This window comes from Lactuca sativa, chromosome 3, assembly GCF_002870075.4.
Source record: "Lactuca sativa cultivar Salinas chromosome 3, Lsat_Salinas_v11, whole genome shotgun sequence".
NCBI lineage: Eukaryota > Viridiplantae > Streptophyta > Magnoliopsida > Asterales > Asteraceae > Lactuca > Lactuca sativa.
Genome location: NC_056625.2, coordinates 177,843,664 through 177,852,566, shown reverse-complemented (window position 1 = coordinate 177,852,566; position 8,903 = coordinate 177,843,664). Strand labels below are relative to the sequence as shown.

General features: G+C 39.6%; 1 non-coding gene across 1 annotated transcript; it reads right to left on the bottom strand.

Moving 5' to 3' along the window:
* Positions 1 to 871: 871 nt before the first annotated feature.
* LOC128133113 (small nucleolar RNA R71) lies at positions 872 to 978 on the bottom strand. The gene has a single exon (XR_008231302.1). It is a non-coding gene; the product is annotated as a small nucleolar RNA R71 (small nucleolar RNA).
* Between the last annotated feature and the right edge of the window lie 7,925 nt (positions 979 to 8,903).

Sequence of the window (8,903 nt, the reverse complement as noted above, 5' to 3'; positions counted from 1 at the left end):
ATTCAAAAGGTAAATCGCTAAGTAGGATTAGTTTTAATAAAATTCCGTTTTTAGAGTAACTATTTTTTTTTTCTGTTTTTGCCTTGAACTCGCCGAGTGCACTCGTGCCGACTCGGCGAGTACGTCGTTGTTTCAGTTTTAATTTTTTATTTTATTTTTGTTCTTTTTATGTGTTTTCTGTTTTGTTCACAGTTGTTTCATGACCCGAGGATCTGATACACCTCTGGTCCCCCCTCTTGAACACCCGGAATGCGCGCTAAGGAGGAGCAAGGGCAAAGCCGTTGGAGAATCCACTTCTTCAAAGAACTCGCCATTCAAAAACCTCAAGCCCGTTTTCAGCAAGAAGAGGAGCAGCAAATCCGGAGCATCCAATGCCTCTTTGACAATCGAAGACCCAATTCATGAAGATATCGAATACGAGATCAAGGAAGAAGAAGAACCGACAGTCGAGAACGACTCCGAGTTTGAAGACGATTTAGTCATCACTATGGCTAATATTGATGAAGTCCCCATGGGGGAATGGAAGAAAAGGATGCGCGATGACACCGGCCCGGGACTTGTGCAGCCCACAATTCCCGCGACCACCACTTTCGAACTAAAAGGCCATATTCTCGCTCAACTAAAGGAGATTCCTTTTTATAGGAAGGATCACGAAGACGCCTACAAGCACTTGGACGAAGTGAATGATGTGGCCGACTACTTCAATGTACCGAATGTCCCCCGTGAGACCCAGCTTCTTCGCATGCTCCCAGTCACGTTCAAAGGAGCTGCAAAGGATTGGCAAAAGTCACTACCTCCCGGATCAGTCACCACATGGGCCAAGATGAAAGAGGAGCTCATAGACCACTTTTGTCCGCCCTCCAAAATAGCCAAGCTAAAGAAAGCAATTGCCAACTTCGAGCAACAGCCCAGAGAATCTCTTTATGAAGCATGGGAAAGGTACAAGAGTTTGCTTAGAAATTGCCCACATCACGACCTTAATAGCCAACAAGAGGTCTCCATTTTATATGATGGAGTTAATGTCACCACAAGGAAATTGCTAGATTCTCAAGGTCCGCTCATGAAGAAGGCGCCCCCGATAATCAAGGAGCTAATAGAAGAATTCTCTAAGCACTCTAGAGAATACCACAATCCAAGAAACAAAGTAAGTCGGGGAGTAGTGAATGCGGAAAATGATAGCATAGCGGTGGTGATAGCTAAGCTTGATAGTCTTGATAGAAGAATGACAAAAATGGATCAAACAATCCATGCTATGAGGGTGGGATGTGAAAATTGTAGAGGACCCCATCTCACCAAGGATTGTGATTTGGATGAGAATGAAAATAAGAAAGCTCAAGTCTTCTATTCAAGTGGCGATCGATACGACGAAAATTGGCGAAAACCTAAGAAGGAATGGCTCCCATACGAAGAGTATAAGAAGGCTAAGGAGGAAAAATACAAGCAGAAAGAGAGGGGACTATATCAAAGAGAAGAACCAGTAGAAAAGAAAGCTGATTTGGAAGAAATGTTCACTAGATTCATAGCCGCGTCCGAAAAGAGACACAATGATCACGATGCTGCAATACATGAGACCAAAAACATGCTAAGGAATCAGCAGGCATCCATTCTCCACATTGAGAAACAGCTGGGACAGCTTGCACACCAAGTGAACGAAAGAAGACCGGGTCAACTTCCAAGCAATACCGAAACCAATCCGAGAATAGAGAATGTGAGTGCAGTGACCTCCAGCAATGAAGAAATTTTCACACATGCACAGAGGATCTCCAAGAGGAAGACAGAAAGGGCAGAAGAGTCAGCTCCAGCAAAACCCGACCTGACTCGCCGAGTCCCTCTAATGGACTCGACGAGTCCATGCGTAAATGACAAAACTGTCAGTCCTTTAAAGCCATATAATCCTCCTTTGCCATACCCAATTAGAGCCATGCCTGCGAAAAAAGTTGAAGCATATAGAACCTTTATGAAGCATGTTAAAGCCCTGCAAGTTAATATGCCATTTGTGGAAACGATGCTCCAGACACCAAAATACTTCAACTTGCTAAAAGGTCTTTTTGCTGCTAGGAAAGATTTGGCTGAAGTCACGAAGATACTATTGAGTGAGCTACCCGAAAAGAAGGGCGATCCGGGGAATATTATAATTCCGTGCCAATTTGGTAATGAAGTTGTCACCCAAGCATTGACCGACTCGGGTGCAAGCATCAATCTGATGCCTTTCTCTTTTTTTAAGAGGTTGAACTTACCGGAGCCAAGACTGGTAAATATGAAGATCCATTTGGCAGACAAGACAATAATTCATCCATTAGGCGTTTGTGAGGATCTCCTTATTAAAGTCGATAAGTTCATCTTTCCAGTAGACTTTATGGTGGTTGACATGGAAGAAGACCCCAAAATTCCAATCATTTTGGGGAGATCATTCTTAAACACCGCATGTGCTTTAATTGATGTTTGTGAGTCTACACTAACATTAAGGGTGGGTGATGAGTCCGTAATATTTAAAGCTATACCAGAAGCCAAGCAAGAAGAAGATAGAAAGGAGAAATCTCATTTATCCATTTGGATGATGAGATATTACAAAAAGAACTTGCACTTTTGCAAAAAGAAGATCCAATCAAGTTTCTGCTACATTCTGGAGAGGATGGAGATGCTAACAAGGACTCGGAGGAGTTAGAAAAGCTACTGGAAGAAGCCGACTCAGAAAATACCCAAGAAATGATGGAATACGATCAGACTCGCCGAGTCACTTTACTGGACTCGACGAGTCCAGTCGACTTTGATGACAACTTGAACGAATTAGATTTGTTTGTTGCTAGTCCTCTGTATAATCTGAAATTGGAAATTTTTCATGATTCTTTAGAAGAACAAACAGCAGGATGAGAAATGCAAACGGAAGTTCAACACGCCTATATAGCATGTCTTGATGCAAGTCCAATTGAAGATGGGGTGAGCACAGAAAAAGAAGGGGAGGCAAAAGAAAGGAGGGCGGAAGCTGATCAACCATCCATCACCAAACCTAGAGCACGCACCTTCACAAAATACGAAGTAATTCATTTTGAAGGAAAAGAAGTGAAAAAGAAGGTGAAAAAGAATGGGGTGAAGAAGAAAAAGAGGAGAATGGAAGCCCAAGCAGCTGAGGATGATGCTGTGAAAAAGAAGAGAGAGGAAGCAAAACGGGCTTACAAAAAGAAGATTCACGCTTACAAAACGAAGTACAAACCACAGAAGATTAGGCGTGCATTCCCGATGATGGAAGATGACGAGACGTAGACAGGAAGGAGTCCAGCTAACGACTCCTTAAAAAGAAGCGCTTGGCGGGAGGCAACCCGTTATTTAGAGTTTGCTTTCTTTTACTTGTTTTGTTTTAAATTTTTCGTTCGTTTTTAGACTTTTAATTCTCCAATTCATCGGATATGTCTGCTTGAGAGTGCATATGGACTAAGTGTGGGGTGAAATAAATCTTCTTTTCTAAATAAATGACAAGAATTTTTTGAAAATTTTGAATTGTTTGCAAGAGACTCGCCGAGTCTGACCGTGACTCGACGAGTCCGTATAGATTTCAGAAAAAATTGACATCGCGATACGACTCGCCGATTCTGACCCTTACTCGACGAGTCGGTATTATTCACAGAAAAAAAATTACGATAAGAATTATTTTTACAACTGGTAAATAGGGTTTTAACACTAAAAGAATCAGTTTTTACACACACTCGCCGTGCTCTCTCTCTCAAGTCCCTCTCAAGCATTCATCTTCCTCTTCATTGCTCTTCAATTTTTTTCAAGTTCCATCGAAAAAGGTAACGAATTTCTTCCTCTTTTCTGTTAAAAGCATGATTTTAAGGCTATCTATGATGGAAATTGCATAGAAAAATCGATTTTGAAGAAAAAATTAAATTTCTAGGGTTTCGATTTTTCATGAATTATGATGTTTTGCATGCTTATTCTTGCCTAATACCTTATTAAACATGCGTCTAGACAAAACCCTTGAAAAAATTTTGAGGTTTCATGGTCCAATTTAGACCGAACCGCCGACTGACTCGTGTAGTTCTTGCGACTCGCCGAGTCGTACATGGACTTGCCGAGTCGAGTCCATGTACGACTTGGCGGGAAACATATGCATGACGTCTTTTAATTATAATCTATGTTTCTGGGTTTTGTATCTTTGTTTTGCAAAAAGAATGTTCAGCAGGGGGAAAAGTTCTCGGGGACACCAAGGGGACTTTCCTTGGTTGAATTTCCCACAAATTGAGTCTGCTTCAACAATGCGGAAGTGGAAGAAGAAGTTAGCCAACATAAGGAAGAAAGAAATATACGTGCCCAATAGGATAGATTGGGATTGGTTGCAGGGAATACACTATGAAGAGTAGTTAGCTCCTTATCTTTTAAAGGAGTTTACCCACGAAGGAGAAACGATGATTTGTGATGGGTGGAGCCGGGTCTTTCGAATTCAAGAGCCAGTGTAGTGGAGCTATGCCTAGAGTTCTTCTCCACGGTTTCTTTCACGGGGGGAGTAGATTGTTATCACCCAGCAAGTTTCAGTTTCTTCCTTGGGGGTGAATTTCATCAATGTTCGGTGATCGATCTTGCCTCGTGATTGGGAATTTATGACCAGCCCTTGGTCTCAACATCTATCTTTCAGGCCTTTTTGGAGCAATCCCATATGGTGTTTCCCGATGGAGTGATGAGCACGGGGTGGTGGAATACGATTGGCAACAAAGTTTATATTTCGAAATCGGCACAAGAGGGGAGCATTTGATCGCCTACACACCGCCTTATTCATCGTCTCATTTCATCCACTATTAACCAAAGGAAGGATGATGACAAGGTTTCTAACCTTGATGTCTTCTACTTATGGAGCATTATCACACCCGGCGTTTTTTGTAATATTCCGTGGTGTTTGGCTTCATATCTATCGGAGGGTGCGGTCAAGGATCGCAAAACTTCTCGCATTAATGGTGGTATGTTTATCACTTGGTTAGACAACTCGTTTGGGTTGATGACTCGTGGTGCATGGAACTTTATGACGATGATTCCTACACCTCCTTTCAATCCAATTCTTTTTCGGCAGGTCAGGATTATTGAAGACTATGGTGGTGGTCATTATGCTATTCCGCATGATGATCTGGTAATTGGTCTTGAAGCACCGGGAAGGAGGGTCCGATCGAGGAGGGAGCGGGATGTGGAGGAAGAGCCACCGGTGATTCCGGTTGATAATGAAGAAGTACCAATGGATTGGTACAATGTGGAGATGAGGCGGTTACAAGATCAGATGGCGCGGGGCATGAATTTTAGCAATCAATCACATATCCGACTTTTCGATCACTTCAACATACCGCATATCGATGGTGGTAATTTTCCGTATATTCCATCGTGGGACGAGGTGATTAGTACAAGAAGGAGTGGTGCGGGAGGAAGTGGAACAGCACCGGATTATGACGAGGAGGAGGATTAATTTCTTTGCATTTTTATTGAACAATTTTTCAATTTTTATGTTTTTGTTTTTATTTGGTTTGTTTGAATGTGTTAAGACTTTTTACTATTTTGCTTAATGTGTGATTGCTTTGGTTATTTTTCAGAATTGAATTAGGAATGCTTGCATAGGAGGGGTAAAGTTATAGAGTCAAAAGGGTTATAAGAGTGATAGAGAGTCAAGAAAGGGAAGCATTAGAGTCGAAGTATCGAGTCCGGTCGTTAGGGATATGAGCGTGTGAGTCCAGAAGTGAGGAGAAATATTGAAGATTTATTAGAGGCTGGAACAGATGCAGAAGCCATTTTTTTTCATCCAGCGGTCTACTCGTCGAGTGCACTAAACTGACTCGACGAGTCGCCTAGTTTTCTCACACATACAAAGTTGTCCGCGCTTATACTCGACGAGTCACCTATATGACTCGACGAGTCATTCATTTTTGAACAAAGACGAATGCTGATCTGATGCTGATAACAGTACCACTTGACCATTTATTCTTCCCATATTGATTCCTGAAGATCTTACACTGTTTTTACGCGTATTTGGAGTGACCCACACAAGACTTTGACACCCAAGACATGGATGAGCTATTCCCATGTCTAAAGTTAATTGAAGATGGAACTAAAATGAAAGTGATCAACCTATCGACTGCTATCCCAGGGGAGTTTGTTCCAATTCCCTCTTTATTTCCTTTTTATGTTTTTATCATGCATAATTTGCAATGAGGGCATTGCATGACATAAGTGTGGGGTAGGGGGTTGGTTACATATTAGAAAATTTAGAGTCTTAATTTAGACTAATTTATAAAAAAAAATTTGCATACCAAAAATATTACTTAGGATTTAATTTAGGAAATATTGGTAAAAGTAAAATTAGGATTCTATGTTAGAATTGTGTTGATGATTGCATGAAGACTCAAATGTTTAGTTGAGCCTATATACGTTCTAGTGCATTTGTGGCTTCCTTATTCCAGTGAAATCATGGGACAAAAACACGACCTTGCTCAGGCCGAGGGATGCAATATGTTTAGCAGCCTAAACCTGAAATGTATCCAGGAAGATTATTATTGTTAGCCAATAAAGGTTGAGGTTGAGCGCCCCTGCTTAAGCATGTAGGATTTTGAGTGAAAAAAAGAGTGAGTTACATGTTAAAAAAGAAAAAAAAAATTAGAATTACAAGAAAATTTGTAAGAATTTTGGAGCAAATAAAGTGAAGATCAAAAGATCAAAATTCTGAAGAAATGCAAAAAGTTGAAGATACCAAAAATCACACAACAAGGTGGTGAATTCAAAGAGTTCAAAGATCAAATTATCAATTAAAGTGAAGAATTCAAAAGAGCTCCATAGTGGTATCGAAAAGTTGTAATTCTAGATTATGTATGCTTGGGTTGCTCAATTAAAAATACCTTGAGGGTAAAAGGTTTTCTGCGGATGGATTTGGAGGGTTGCATAAAATGAGCATAGTTCGGGGTGAGTGGGCGAATGTTTATGAGGATTGTGAGTATTTGGAATATGGGAGGTCCTTAGGAAAAATTTTAGACACAAATGCATGCGTTGCGGTCTTGGCATAATGGCTGGGTTGGATTGGAGTTGTCATGTGTGATTCTAATGTTTTAAAATTTAGTTTGCTTGGGGGCAAGAAAAAGTCAAGTGTGGGGTATTTTGATATGTGCATATTTAGTTCATATTAAGTATAGGTTTTTATTCATTTATTAGCTAAATTATTGCATTTTATGGACAAAAGGTACTTAAAAGTGTTTGAATTATATTTTCAGTCCAAAAATGAATCTCGGAAGCAGAAGGAAGCAGGAGAAGTGGTTGAGAGATCGAGAATGGAACAAAGAAGAAAAACACCAAAAATGACACCTACTCGGCGAGTAGGGTCGACTACTCGGCGAGTCCGATCGAAGATTCAAGAAGATAAAGACTCGGGATCCCAGAGACCTATCACAATACGGGGACGGAGAGATGTACTCGACGAGTCACCACCTGACTCGACGAGTCGATTCGTATATATATAGATAACTCCTCAGAACGATGGAGGGGAGTTCTGCGACGATTCAGAAGAGTTCAACTACGATTCAGAAGGCAGAAAAACCCTAGAAGACGACGAGAGAAGCTAGAATTCAATCCCGAAGAGTAATTGAGGCAAAATTTCATCATCCTACTTAATCTTTTGTTTTATCATTATGGTTAAACAATTTGACTTTGTTTGTATGTTGTTATTACTTAAATTATGAGCTAAAACCTTTAGACTTCTGTTTGGGGATACAAAATTGACAATATGGTTTGATTGATTGGTAGGATTAATTCTAAGTTGGTGATTTTTGTTATTTTAGCTTGCTAAAGAACCTTGTGTGTGAGTAATAATTAATTTTCTGTTAATAGGAAGATAATTGATTAGTATGAACATCTATTAATTAACAACCTCCTATGCTAAGTGATCACTATGTCATATGTCTAGGATTAATGAACATGAAACTAGAGTTAATAAGAGAATTGAGTAAATTCATGTGCAAGCTTGTGTGATGACCATCAACAAGAAGTTAATTAAAAGACCAAATTAGTTAACTATTGAAAGTCTAAATTAACCCAAATAATTAATCTAGTGAATTTAATTAAATTAGACAACTGGCCACTGTTTAAGTTAGTTTATTTGCTAAGGATTAGTGTAGTGAATACGAATCTAATTATTTAAATCGGTAACCAACGAAAGAATTAATCCATTGCACCATTACCTTAAAATCAACCATAGGGTCAATTGAGTTGAACTAAATAGAAGTTCCTTCCTAATTATTGAATCTAGTTAAGTTTTTGTTAGTGATAGTTAGCAAGTTTCTAGTCTTGAAAAACTAGAGAAACCCCATTTTTATTTATTAATTTAGATAAAATTAGTTTTTAATTTTAATTTGCCGTTCCCTGTGTTCGATACCCTATTTATCCAACTATACCATAATTGATAGGTTCACTGCCTTTGTGTGTTATTTTATAATTAAAAGTAGGTTTAAAACTAAGTGAATTTGCACACATCAAGTTTTTGGCGCCGTTGCCGGGGAACGGTTCTGAAAATTAACATTAAATTCTAATTTAATCGATCCTTTGTGTAGGATTTATCTCACACAAAGTTATTCAAAAGGTAAGTCAGTAAGTAGGATTAGTTTTAATAAAATTCCGTTTTTAGAGTAACTAAATTTTTTTCTGTTTTTGCCTTGAACTCGCGGAGTGCACTCATGCCGACTCGGCGAGTACATCGTTGTTTCAGTTTTAATTTTTTATTTTATTTTTGTTCTTTTTACGCGTTTTCTGTTTTGTTCACAGTTGTTTCATGACCCGAGGATCTGATACACCTCTGTTCCCCCCTCTTGAACACCCGGAATTTGCGCTAAGCAGGAGCAAGGGCAAAGCCGTTGGAGAATCCACTTCTTCAAAGAACTCGCAACTCAAAA